General features: G+C 39.9%; 1 long non-coding RNA gene across 1 annotated transcript in view; it reads left to right on the forward strand.

Moving 5' to 3' along the window:
* Nucleotides 1-14,695, forward strand: part of LOC133540086 (uncharacterized) — a 250,771-nt gene that overhangs the window by 2,605 nt on the left and 233,471 nt on the right. Inside the window, exon 2 of the long non-coding RNA XR_009803552.1 lies at nucleotides 6,174-6,307. This is a non-coding gene — a long non-coding RNA (uncharacterized LOC133540086). The remainder of the gene's footprint in view (nucleotides 1-6,173; nucleotides 6,308-14,695) is intronic.

Below are 14,695 nucleotides of genomic sequence, written 5' to 3' on the forward strand. Positions count from 1 at the left end.
ATTTTAAATTTCCCGCAGAGTATCCTGTTGAAAACGTCCCGGAATGATGACACGTGCGCGTGACGTCACGCATGGTAGCGGATATTTTGATCCCGCACCGATCCCATCTATAAGTCGTCTGCTTTAATCGCATAATTACACAGTATGCCGGACATCTGTGTTGCTGAATCTTTTGCAATTTGTTCAATTAATAATGGAGACGTCAAAGAAGAAAGCTGTAGGTGGGAAGCGGTGTATTGCAGCCGCCTTTAGCAACACAAACACAGCCGGTGTTTCCTTGTTTACATTCCTGAAAGCTGATGGTGAAGCTTTACTATGGAACAGAGCGGTCAAGCGAACATGGTTCCCTACCACTTGTCAACCAGCAGGTTTCGGTGAGGAAATGGTGGTATTAAGTCGGCTCTTACCAATCCAATCCACTTTATTTATATAGCACATTTAAACAACAATACCGTTTCCAAAGTGCTGCACAGCCATGTTAAAAACAATATTAAAAAACAAACAATATTATGCTCCACCAATGACTGAATATAAAACCAATATAAAAAAAAAAACAATATAAAAACAAATATGATTAAAAACTATTTTAAAGGGTAAAATCAATTAAAACAGTAAAATAGAAATCAAAGTGTATAAAAACACAGAGGACAACAGAGGACCACACAACTCACGTAGTGTTAAAAGCCAAAGAATGAAAGTGGGTCTTAAGACAAGACTTAAAACACTCCACTGTGGAAGCAGTTTGAACATAGTTATGAGCGGAGAGCTTGCGTCGTGCAGCTGCGGACTCTCTTGCCTCCTCCCAACGGCCGCCCCCGACCGTCGGATGCTTCCACCGTGGAGGAGGGGGCAAAAAATTAATCTCAGCCCGGCTGCCTTGCCTCATCGAGAAATGCGGCTCCCATCGAAGACACTGGCGGTCACCACACCCCTCCGACGTTCAGGTACGACTATATAATCTCACTAAAACACTAGTAACACAATAAGGGATTTTCCAGAATTATCCTAGTAAATGTGTCTAATAACATCTGAATCGCTCCCACTGCCCTCGTCTTTTTTTTCTTTTTCTAGTCCTTCACTCTCACTTTCCTCATCCACAAATCTTTCTTCCTCGCTCAAATTAATGGGGAAATTGTCCCTTTCTCGGTCCGAATCGCTCTCGCTGCTGGTGGCCATGATTGTAAACAATGTTCGGATGTGAGTAGCTCCACAACCCGTGACGTCACGCGCACATCGTCTGCTACTTCCGGTACAGCCAAGGCTTTTTTTATTAGCAACCAAACATTGCAAACTTTATCGTAGATGTTCTCTACTAAATCCTTTCAGCAAAAATATGGCAATATGGCGAAATGATCAAGTATGACACATAGAATGGACCTGCTATCCCCGTTTAAATAAGAAAATTTCATTTCAGTAGGCCTTTAAAGCCCTCAAAGATCAATAATGCAGGACACCATTGATTTCAATTATTTAATATTTTTGAGTAATCACAGCGAAAAGTTAAATAAAATCCTACTAAATATATTTGAGATCCGAAAGTTTCCCCACTCAAAAAGTAATGCATTTTTATTAGTTTTTTTTTTACTTTTAACACTTCAATTTCAAGATAAACTTCCGATATATCTGTCGATTTTACGTTTGAACTATTATTTTGTTTGTTTTATGCTCTTTTGTCAGAACGTTGATGTTTTTATATGGCAGCCACTCAACATATGCAATATTTTTTCCACATAAAACATTTTAAAGTGATCATTTTTAAGTATTAATTAATTTTGTCCTTTTTTTTTGAGCAATGGGGAAAAAAAAAAGAAAATAAAGAGAAAAGGAACAAAAAAAACTGCCTGCATGGGAGCTTTGTGTCAACATTGCCACTTTTTCTCATTAGATTTCACCTCATTCCACAGCGCATTTCATTCATCTTACCTCACTGCAGGGGTGCCCACACTTTTTCTGCAGGCGAGCTACTTTTCAATTGAGCAACTCGAGGGGATCTACCTCATTTATATATATCATTTATATGTATTTATTTATGAAAGAGACATTTTTGTAAACAAGTTAAATGTTTTTAATGATAATACAAGCATGTGTAACACATATAGATGTCTTTCTTTCACGAAGACAAGAATATAAGTTGGTGTATTACCTGATTCTGATGACTTGCATTGATTGGAATCAGACAGTAATGATGATAACGCCCACATTTTCAAATGGAGGAGAAAAAAAGTTGTCCTTTCTGTACAATACCACATGAAAGTGGTCGGTTTTTGGCATCTAATTCATCCAGCTTCCATACACAAAAACATTGGCGGCAAATTCCGTAGCTTGCTTGATTGACATTCACGGCACACGAGGGTCTTGTGAGATGACGCTGGCTGCTGCCAGTTCATTATTATAAAAAAATGACAGAGAGGAAGGCGAGAAACACTTTTTATTTCAACAGACTTTCGCGCCGTCCCTTCCGTCAAAACTCTAAAGGCCGACTGCACATTTCCTATCTTCACAATAAAAGCCCTGCTTCATGCTGCCTGCGCTAACAAAATAAGAGTCTCAGAAAGCTGGCGTGCACAAGTGATGTGCACGCCAGCTTTCTGAGGGATCGCTTGTGCACGCCAGTTTTCCGAGATTCTGTATTTAGTTAGCGCAGGCAGCATGAAGCAGGGCTTTTATTGTGAAGATAGGAAATGTGCAGTCGGCCTTTAGAGTTTTGACGGAAGGTACGGCGCGAGAGTCTGTTGAAATAAAAAGTGTTTCTCGCCTTCCTCTCGGTCATATTTTCATAATAATGATCTTGCAGCAGCCAGCGTCATCTCACAAGACCCTCCGGTACCGTGAATGTCATTTAAGTGACGTCTTGGTGAAGATTGATGATCACTCATTTTTAGGTCTATTTTTTTTAAAGCCTGGCTGGAGATCGACTGACACACCCCCCGCGGTCGACTGGTAGCTCGCGATCGACGTAATGGGCACCCCTGCCTCACTGAATACCACTGATTTGTTTTGTCATACGTGTCGCTGTGATAAAGGACTAGGATTGGGCGATATGACCTTTTTTTAATATTGTTATTTTTAGACCCTGTCACGATACAGCATATATATCTGGATATTTTGCATCACCTTAGAATGAACACTTGATGCATATAATCCAGGGGTGTCATTTTTTAACGGCCCCATGGCACATTTTAAAAACACTATGGAAAAAACTTAAAAACATAAAAAGTGGTATAAATGAGCAAACAGGTGACATGTAACAAGAACATCTTGCAATGTTTACTCTAATAACACAAAGCTGCCATGCAGGCTGTTCCTTTCTTTAAAAAAAAAAAATAGTGAATCAAAATCAATTATGAATTATTGACCAATTCAAGGTTCCAATTAAGTCACATTAAATATTCCACTTTGAGATATTTTATTGGGGCAAATGTTGGATATTTTGTGTTTGCCGTATTAAAAACTAAACTGTTTTTTTTTTTTTTTTTCAAAGAATTGCCTAAAACCAACAAACAAAAAAAAAAACCTTATAATTGACGGATAGATCTGAAGTTGATTTCGGGACCATTGTGTTAAAGGTAAACAGTAAAAAAAAAAAAAAAAATAAGATTTATTTTTTTAACACTTTAATGAAGGGGTGTCAAACTCAAATACAGAGTGGGCCAAAATTTTAAACGGAACAAAGCCCCGCCAAAGTTGAACAAATTAACCTTTTAATAGGGACCCAAACAAGTTTTGCATTAAATATTGAACAAGCAAGGCTTATATAACTTTAGTGACATGCAAAATCCAGTTTCAAATAATAATAATAAAAAACATATCAATTGCATATCAAATAAAATGTAAATAAAAATGTTATTCCTTTTTTTTTCTTCGCAATCTTCGAGGTATATATCACATTTTTTCCACAGGCTAATAATAAATTTGAAAATAAAATAAAAATGATGAATGAACCAAACATTCAAGCTTGAAGTAGCAAGGGAAAATGCATGAATAAAACGTTAATTATCGGTCAGTTTGCTGGAAGTTTCCCGGAAGAGTTAGTGCTGCAAGGGGTTCTGGGTATCTGTTTTGTTGTGTTACGGTGCGGATGTTCACCCAAAATGTGTTTGTCATTCTTGTTTGGTGTGGGTTCACAGTGTGATGCATATTTGGGGACATATGGGGACGGCGTGGCGCAGTGGGAGAGCGGCCGTGCGCAACCCGAGGGTCCCTGGTTCAAATCCCACCTAGTACCAACCTCGTCACGTCCGTTGTGTCCTGAGCAAGACACTTCACCCTTGCTCCTGATGGGTGCTGGTTAGCGGCTTGCATGGCAGCTCCCTCCATCAGTGTGTGAATGTGTGTGTGAATGGGTAAATGTGGAAGTAGTGTCAAAGCGCTTTGAGTACCTTGAAGGTAGAAAAGCGCTATACAAGTACAACCCATTTACAACCCATTATATTTGTAAAAGTGCTGAAGTTGTTTATATGGCCACTCTCAGTGTGACCCGTATGACTGTTGACCAAGTATGCATTGCATTCACTTGTGTGTGTAAAAGCCACAAATATTATGTGACACGCTGTTAGTATGGAGGAAAAGCGGACTTGACGACAGGTTGTAGAGAACGCTAAAGGCAGCGCCTTAAATGCACGCCCCCAATATAGTTGTCCAGGTGGAAATCGGTAGAAATTCGGGAGATTTTCGGGAGGGGTTCTGAACTTCGGGAGTCTACCGGGAAAATTAGGAGGGTTGGCAAGTATGAGTATTAGCGGTGAATGCGGTGTTACAGCGGCGGGCCAGCTCTAATGCTAAATTGATATTTCCTCAAGGGCCAAATTAAATTACACGGTGGGCCAGAGTTTGACACCCATGCTTTAATGAGTAGGACCCTTTTGGATCATCGTGTTTTGTGTTTAAGTGTCATTGCACAAAAAATAATAGTGAACTAAAATCAATAATGTTGTGAGTTGACTTTTTTCCGGCTCCAATGATTGTATAATCTCAAACATTCTACTTAAATATTTTATCGGGTGAAAATCTTGCATATTTTGTGTTTTTTTCAATTAAAAAAACATGGTTTCCTGGGGATAGGTTGATTGGCAACACTAAATTGGCCCTAGTGTGTGAATGTGAGTCTGAATGTTGTCTGTCTATCTGTGTTGGCCCTGCGATGAGGTGGCGACTTGTCCAGGGTGTACCCCGCCTTCCGCTCGATTGTAGCTGAGATAGGCGCCAGCGCCCCCCGCGACCCCGAAAGGGAATAAGCGGTAGAAAATGGATGGATGGATGGATGGATGGATGGATGGTTTTCTTTGACAAAAGATTTACCAGAATTGTCCTAGTAAATTTGTCTAATATCTGAATCGCTCCCACTTTTTTTTTCTCTAGTCCTTCACTCTCTCTTTCCTCATCCACGAATCGTTCATCCTCGCTCAAATTAATGGGGAAATCGTCGCTTTCTCGGTCCGAATCGCTCTCGCTGCCGGTGGCCATGATTGTAAACAATGTTCAGATGTGAGGAGCTCCACAACCCGTGATGTCACGCGCACATCGTCTGCTACTTCCGGTTCAGGCAAGGCTTTTTTATTAGCAACCAAAAGTTACAAACTTTGTCTTCTAAATCCGTTCAGCAAAAATATGGCAATATGGCGAAATGATCAAGTATGACACATAGAATGGACCTGCTATCCCCGTTTGAATAAGAACATCTCATTTCAGTAGGCCTTTAATATATAATACAACCAAATCTCACAAAGACATGACATGCTCTTGTTCACATCTGTCATCATTTGTAACAACAACCACGATTTTAACACACACACCTCACAATTTACAACAAAAATGCTGTCATGGATAAATATAAAACACTTTAAGTTGATCTGTCAAACATAGTGGCCACCTTAGTGACCGTGTGAGCAGCTTTGATTGCTGCAAAGCCACTTTTTAACTTCAATTGCAAATGAAGAGTAATCTGTTAAACTTTTCAAGTTTAGCAGTTTTCCTACACATATTGAGCGCTACTGTTATGCACCAGCTGTTTTGCTTCTTACACACATTTTTTTTTTCAGATGGCGACTTTCATTTCGAGATGCTATTTTTCTTTTTGTGTTCGAAACAAAATCAAATGTCAGGGAAAGTTCTGCATGTTTTCTTTTTACACAACAATGGTATCAAAATGACCCCCTCATGCTTTGACTTTGCAGAATATGGCTCTCGGTGGGAAAACTTTGGACTCGCCGATCTAGAGGCAGTCTGCCAATAATACGCCGGTTTGCCTGCCAAGGGTCTGGAGGCGGTGCTGAGTCTGCAACCTGATGTGAGGCCACGTGCATCAAAGGTATGGTACCCTTTAATTTTATGTGAATTGGTACTCATTAGTACAGAGGGAATTCTGTCGGTGTCTATAAAAGTACCAAATTCTGTACTTCTTTCTGTCTGCAAGACCTTTGACTGGTTAGTTATAGTTCACAATAATTGAGTTGTCTCCTGATGTGATGCTGATGTTGTGTTTGTTTAGTGGGTATGCGAAGAACGACCTGTCATGATCTGTGGTCTACAAACCCCGTTTCCATATGAGTTGGGAAATTGTGTTAGATGTAAATATAAACAGAATACAATGATTTGCAAATCCTTTTCAACCCATATTCAGTTGGATATGCTACAAAGACAACATATTTGATGTTCAAACTGATAAACATTTTGTTTTTGTGCAAATAATCACTAACTTTAGAATTTGATGCCAGCAACACGTGGCAAAGAAGTTGGGAAAGGTGGCAATAAAAACTGATAAAGTTGAGGAATGCTCATCAAACATTTGTTTGGAACATCCCACAGGTGTGCAGGCTAATTGGGAACAGGTGGGTGCCATGATTGGGTATAAAAACAGCTTCCCCAAAAAAATGCTCAGTCTTTCACAAGAAAGGATGGGGCGAGGTACACCCCTTTGTCCACAACTGCGTGAGCAAATAGTCAAACAGTTTAAGAACAACCTTTCTCAAAGTGCAATTGCAAGAAATTTAGGGATTTCAACATCTACGCTCCATAATATCATCAAAAGGTTCAGAGAATCTGGAGAAATCCCTCCACCTAAGCGGCATGGCCGGAAAGCAACATTGAATGACTTCAGACAGCACTGTATCAAAAACCGACATCAAACTCTAAAGGATATAACCACATGGGCTCAGGAACATTTCATAAAACCACTGTCACTAAATACAGTTGGTCGCTACATCTGTAAGTGCAAGTTAAAGCTCTACTATGCAAAGCGAAAGCCATTTATCAACAACATCCAGAAACTCCGCCGGCTTCTCTGGGCCCGAGATCATCTAAGATGGACTGATGCAAAGTGGAAGTGTTCTGTGGTCTGACGAGTCCACATTTCAAATTGTTTTTGGAAATATTTGACATCATGTCATCCGGACCAAAGGGGAAGCGAACCATCCAGACTGTTATCGACGCAAAGTTGAAAAGCCAGCATCTGTGATGGTATGGGGGGTGCATTTGTGCCCAAGGCATGGGTAACTTACACATCTGTGAAGGCACCATTAATGCTGAAAGGTACATACAGCTTTTGGAACAACATATGCTGCCATCTAAGTGCTGTCGTTTTCATGGACGCCCCTGCTTATTTCAGCAAGACAATGCCAAGCCACATTCAGCATGTGTTACAACAGCGTGGCTTCGTAAAAAAATTGTGTGAGTACTTTCCTGGCCCGCCTGCAGTCCAGACCTTTCTCCCTTGGAAAATGTGTGGCGCATTATGAAGCGTAAAATACGACAGCAGAGACCCCGGACTGTTGAACGACTGAAGCTCTACATAAAACAAGAATGGGAAAGAATTCCACTTTCAAAGCTTCAACAATTAGTTTCCTCAGTTCCCAAACGTTTATTGAGTGTTGTTAAAAGAAAAGGTGACGTAACACAGTGGTGAACATGCCTTTTCCCAACTACTTTGGCACATGTTGCAGCCAGGAAATTCTAAGTTAATTATTATTTGCAAAAAATAAATACATTTGAGTTTAAAAATCGAATATGTTGTCTTTGTAGCATATTCAACTGAATATGGGTTGAAAGGGAATTGCAAATCATTGTATTCCGTTTATATTTACATCTAACACAATCTCCCAACTCATATGGAAACAGGTTTTTGTAGATCAGGTTTTGTTTAGTTATGTCCTGTTAGTTTTGGACTCCTTTAGTTCCTGTTTGTGACACCTGTGTTGGCTTTGGTTGCCATGGTTCCTAATTATGTTCCCCTGTCTCTGATTAGTGTTCGTCTGCTCACCTGCTCCCCGAGCACTAATCAGAGGCATTATTTAAGCCTGTCTTTGTCCGTTAGTCGTCCTGGCGACATTCTTTTCTTGCTCTGTGCTGACTTATTTCATGCCTTGCCATAGTTTGATGTTCGTTCCATGCCTTGTCAAAGTAATTTTGCTCATTCATGCCACAGTTGGCGAGTTTTTGTTTTGCCTTGTCCATAGTTTACTTTTAGTGTTAGTTGACCTCCGAGTGCGATCAGCACATTTTTTGCCCTCGCCTTGTTTCTGTTTTTGTAGTACTTTAAGTTTGAGATCAAATCGTGTTTTTACCTGCACGCCTTGTCCCGAGTAGTCCGTCTGCCTTCCTGGGAGAACGACCCCTCAGTAAGCTGCAACACCGTCATGACATGACCGATATTTATATCAACATCAGTAGAGTTACGAAGGACATTCCATATTTCCTTAAATTGCCGCCGGGTATATAGTATGCGCCTGCCTTGAATTGCTGCCGGGTCAAACTCGTCACGTCATGGGTGACACTTCCCCTGTCATCATTTTCAAAATGGAGGAGGCTGATTTCAATCATTTGAAATCGCATAAAGGGAAGAAGATTAAGAGCTATTCAGTAGGATTTAAGGTCCAATTTTACATCACACTCAATTTTTTACTGCATACCTTTGGTAAGTGCTGGAGTGAGAAAAGGTTTTAAAATAATAAGCGCATGCTTACTTTTACCGCATGCCTTTGGTAAGCGCAGGAGTGAGAAGAGGTTTTAAATCAATTAGCGCCTCGGCGGCAATTCAAGGAAATACGGTAATTGGTATTTGCCGATGACACAACTGTTTTGTTCAGGAAAGAACACACAGAAAATAGTAAAAATAATAAAAATAACAGAAGAAATTTACAAATTAAAGAGATGGTTCGACAAAAATCTTATACAACTAAAATAATGGTTTTCGGTAACAGTGGAAGGGTCAATTACAAAAAGACTGAGTAGATATTGAAAGGGTGATAAAAAATCTACTGTCGGATGTAATAATAGATCAAATTAGCTGAAATGTTTTTGTAATGAATAAAGCAAAAAATGTTGTAGACCTGTGGGTTCTCAAATGGGGGTAAGCGTACCCCTGGGGGTACTTGAAGGTATGCCATGCCAAGGGGTACGTGATTTGTTTTTTTTAATATTCTAAAAATAGCAACAATTCAAAAATCCTTTTATAAATATTTTTAATGAATAATACTTCAACAAAATATGTATGTAAGTTCATAAAGTGTGAAAAAAAATGCAACAATGCAATATTCAGTGTTGACAGCCAGATTTTTTTGTGGACATGTTCCATAAATATTGATGTTAAAGATTTCTGTTTTTCTGAAGAAATGTTTAGAATGAAGTTGATGAATCCAGATGGATCTCTATTACAATCCCCAAAGAGGGCTCTTTAAGTTGATGATTACTTCTATGTGTAGAAATCTTGATTTATAATTGATCACTTGTTTGTTATTCAACAAGTTTTTAGTTATTTTTATACATTTTTTTCCAAATAGTTCAAGAAAGAGCACTACAAATGAGCAATATTTTGCACTGTTAGACAATTTAATAAATCAGAAACTGGTGACATAGTGCTGGATTTTACTTCTTTATCTCGTTTTTTCCAACCAAAAATGCTTTGATCTGATTAGGGCAGTGGTTAGGGAACCTGTGGCTCTTTTGATGACTGCATCTGGCTCTCAGATAAATCTTAGCTGACATTGCTTAACACACTTAAGTAATGAATAATTCCACTGGAAATCAGTGTTAAAAATAACATTCAGAATATAAGAAAATTCTCATGCATTTTTATCCATCCATCAGTTTTCTACCGCACCTGTTCAAAAAGTCAAGAATGGTAAGAAGTATTTCATTCATAATTAGTTAGCTGCAGAATAAAAATGACGCCGAGATCATTATCCATGCGTTTGTTACGTCTCGCCTCGATTACTGTAACGTATTATTTTTGGGTCTCCCCATGTCTAGCATTAAAAGATTACAGTTGGTACAAAATGCGGCTGCTAGACTTTTGACAAGAACAAGAAAGTTTGATCACATTACGCCTGTACTGTATATACCTTTATATACATATATACATACATATATACCTTTATATACATATATACATACATATATACCTATACTGTATATACCTATATATACATACATATATACCTATACTGTATATACCTTTATATACATATATACATACATATATACCTATACTGTATATACCTTTATATACATATATACATACATATATACCTATACTGGCTCACCTGCACTGGCTTCCTGTGCACTTAAGATGTGACTTTAAGGTTTTACTACTTACGTATAAAATACTACACGGTCTAGCTCCATCCTATCTTGCCGATTGTATTGTACCATATGTCCCGGCAAGAAATCTGCGTTCAAAGGACTCCGGCTTGTTAGTGATTCCCAAAGCCCAAAAAAAGTCTGCGGGCTACAGAGCGTTTTCCGTTCGGGCTCCAGTACTCTGGAATGCCCTCCCGGTAAAAGTTCGAGATGCCACCTCAGTAGAAGCATTTAAGTCTCACCTTAAAACTCATTTGTATACTCTAGCCTTTAAACTAGTTGATCTGCCGTTTCTTTTCTTTTTCTTCTATGTCCCACTCTCCCTTGTGGAGGGGGTCCGGTCCGATCCGGTGGCCATGTACTGCTTGCCTGTGTATCGGCTGGGGACATCTCTGCGATGCTGATCCGCCTCCGCTTGGGATGGTTTCCTGCTGGCTCCGCTGTGAACGGGACTCTCGCTGCTGTGTTGGATCCGCTTTGGACTGGACTCTCGCGACTGTGTTGGATCCATTGTGGATTGAACTTTCACAATATCATGTTAGACCCGCTCAACATCCATTGCTTTCCTCCTCTCTAAGGTTCTCATAGTCATTATTGTCACCGACGTCCCACTGGGTGTGAGTTTTCCTTGCCCTTATGTGGGCCTACCGAGGATGTCGTAGTGGTTTGTGCAGCCCTTTGAGACACTGGTGATTTAGGGCTATATAAGTAAACATTGATTGATTGATTGATTGAATAACAGACGTGTTATACCCTAATGTTGGTTTTACATAGAAATGCACACATTTAGTTGTATTCAGTATTTAAAAAAAAAATATTATATGGCTCTCACGGAAATACACTTTAAAATATTTGGCTTCCATGGCTCTCTTAGCCCAAAAGGTTCCCGACCCCTGGATTAGGGGGTACTTGAATTAAAAACATGTTCACAGGGGGTACATCACTGAAAAAAGGTTGAGAACCACTGTTGTAGACCAGGGGTGTCAAACTTGTTTCCATCGAGGGTAAGGCTGGGCGATATGACCTTTTTTTAATATCTGGATGTTTTTAGGCCATGTCGCGGTTAACCATATAAAACAGTGGGGCAAAAAAGTATTTAGTCAGCCAGCGATTGTGCAAGTTCTCCCACTTAAAATGATGACAGAGGTCTGTAATTTTCATCATAGGTACACTTCAACTGTGAGAGACAGAATGTGAAAAAAAAATCACGTTGTAGGAATTTTAAAGAATTTATTTGTGGTGGAAAGTAAGTATTTGGTCAAGCATTCAAAGCTCTCACTGATGGAAGGAGGTTTTGGCTCAAAATCTCACGATACATGGCCCCATTCATGCTTTCCTTAACACGGATCAATCGTCCTGTCCCCTTAGCAGAAAAACAGCCCCAAAGCATGATGTTTCCACCCCCATGCTTCACAGTAGGTATGGTGTTCTTGGGATGCAACTCAGTATTCTTCTTCCTCCAAACACGACAAGTTGAGTTTATACCAAAATGGATACATGGATGATACAGCAGAGGATTGGGATAATGTCATGTGGTCAGATGAAACCAAATTGCTATAAAATCAACTCGTCGTGTTTGGAGGCAAGGTTCATAAAGACATGATGTGGGTGAACTTGACTGGCCTGCACAGAGTCCTAACCCGAACCCAATAGAAGACCATTGCGATGAATTAAAACGAAGACTGAGAGCCAGGCCTTCTCCACCAACATCAGTGTGTGACCTCACCAGTGCACTTTTTTTGGGAAGAATGGTGGAAAATTCCTATAAACACACCCCGCAACCTTGTGGACAGCCTTCCCAGAAGAGTTGTAGCTGTAATAGCTGGACCAAAATCATATTGAACCCTATGTGTTAGGAATGGGATGGCACTTTAAGTCCATATGCCAGTACACATGAAAGGCATTAGTGTAAGACAGGGGTGTCCAAACTTTTTCCACTGAGGGCCGCATACGGAAAAATTAAAGCATGCGGGGGCCATTTTGATATTTTTCATTTTCAAACCATAACAAGATATATGTATTTTTAAATTGTATTTTACCTTTAGGAGTCCCGGGGACCATGAAGGGTTTCAATTAATAAAATGTTAAAAATAAGTCAAATTTTTATTATTTTTTATTTAACGCTTACACTAAATCTCTATATCAACTTAAAAAACAACAACTTTGTTTTCATAGTAAAACTGAAATATGCAGAATTGAGTAATTAGAGCCCTAAAAAATCAATAATGCAGGACACCATTGGTTTTAAATCTTTTATATTTTTGAGTAATCACAGTGAAAAGATAAATAAAATACCACTAAATATATTTTGGATCCAAAAGAAAGTGATACTTTTTTTCGTTTTTTTTTTTTTAACTTTCAACACTTAAGATACGAGATCAACTTCCGATATATCTGTCGATTTTACGTTTCGACTATTTTGTTTGTCTTATGCTCTTTTGTCAAAGAAAACTTTGTTTTTATATGGCAACTTCACAATATATGCAATATTTACCACATAAACCATTTTAAAGTGAAGTATTTGAACTAATTGGAGCTTTGTAAATAATTCTTTATAACATGGATTTTTTTTTTATTTTTTTTTTTTAGCAATGGCAAAAAAATAAATAATAAATAATTGATTGATTGAAACTTGTAATTAGTAGATTGCACAGTACAGTACATCCATCCATCCATCCATTTCCTACCGCTTATTCCCTATTAGGGGTTGCGGGGGGCGCTGGCGCCTATCTCAGCTACAATCGGGCGGAAGGCGGGGTACACCCTGGACAAGTCGCCATCGTACAGTACATATTCCGTACAATTGACCACTAAATGGTAACACCCCAATAACTTTTTCAACTTGTTTAAATCGGGGTCCACGTTAGTCAATTCATGGTAAAGATGGTTTTTCCATGGTAAATTAAAGACAAAAGAAAAAAAAACAGCCTGCATGGCAGCTTTGTGTCAACATTGCAAGTTTTTCTCGTTAGATTTCACCTCATTCCAATATTTTTAATGTTCCTTGTGAGTGGCGGGCCGGTAAACTATTAGCTGCGGGCCGCACTTTGGACACCCCTGGTGTAAGAAGAACATTGTTTACGTTGCACCGGTCGCAAGGACACTTTTGCACCGGTCGCAAGGACACTTTTGCACCGGTCGCAAGGACACTTTTGCACCGGTCGCAAGGACACTTTTGCACCGGTCGCAAGGACACTTTTGCACCGGTCGCAAGGACACTTTTGCACCGGTCGCAAGGACACTTTAGCACCGGTCGCAAGGACACTTTTGCACCGGTCGCAAGGACACTTTTGCACCGGTCGCAAGGACACTTTTGCACCGGTCGCAAGGACACTTTTGCACCGGTCGCAAGGACACTTTTCCGCCGTCCCTGTCGTTGGACGGTTGGAACAATGTGTTTTATTCCCGCTCTACATTAGGACTCGCAGAAAGCCTCAGGGGGCCCAATTCCTGCGCTTCACAGCAGGACTCCATGAATATGGCGGGCTCACGGATCAGCTTCAGGCTACTGCTCACCATCTGAAACGGTGTTTATGCAGGACTTCAGGCGGCGATCAGCCGGAGGGCGTTGTTTTCCAATAATGCATCAAATCATTTATGAGCTGAAAAAGGACTTGTTTCATTTAGTCAATTCCACCGCTTCTCTCTGGGATGCGGTCATTTCCTGAAGGGACCCACGGCATCGGGGCCCATTCCAAAATCCAATAAAAATATCTATTGCTTCGTGCTTGGTTGATCAGACAAAATAAACGGAAATAGACAAAAGAGGAAATGTATCTTTTATCTATTTTTTTTCCCCCCCCGTCTCTTGACACGCAGCTCAGGCACTTAAATGCGTCCTTAAATCCCACATCCCCGCTCGGCAAGCTATCTCTCCCGAGCAGATGCAGATGAAAAAAGATGTTGATGGTTCGATTTTGCTCTCTTTGAAGCCGCTGCACAGAGCCCAGCAGGAGACCCATTATGTCCATGATGTGGCTGCCATACATTTTTTTTTTGCATAATGACTTGTTTTCTTTTCCCACCACCAGCACTGTTATGCAAGTCTTTTTTTCACCCAAATAATAGATTGTGGCCGTCTGCTGATGTCTGTTTTTTATTTGTCAAGGTGCTGGCCAGGTGT

Source organism: Nerophis ophidion, linkage group LG21 (genome assembly GCF_033978795.1).
Source record: "Nerophis ophidion isolate RoL-2023_Sa linkage group LG21, RoL_Noph_v1.0, whole genome shotgun sequence".
Classification (NCBI taxonomy): Eukaryota; Metazoa; Chordata; class Actinopteri; order Syngnathiformes; family Syngnathidae; genus Nerophis; species Nerophis ophidion.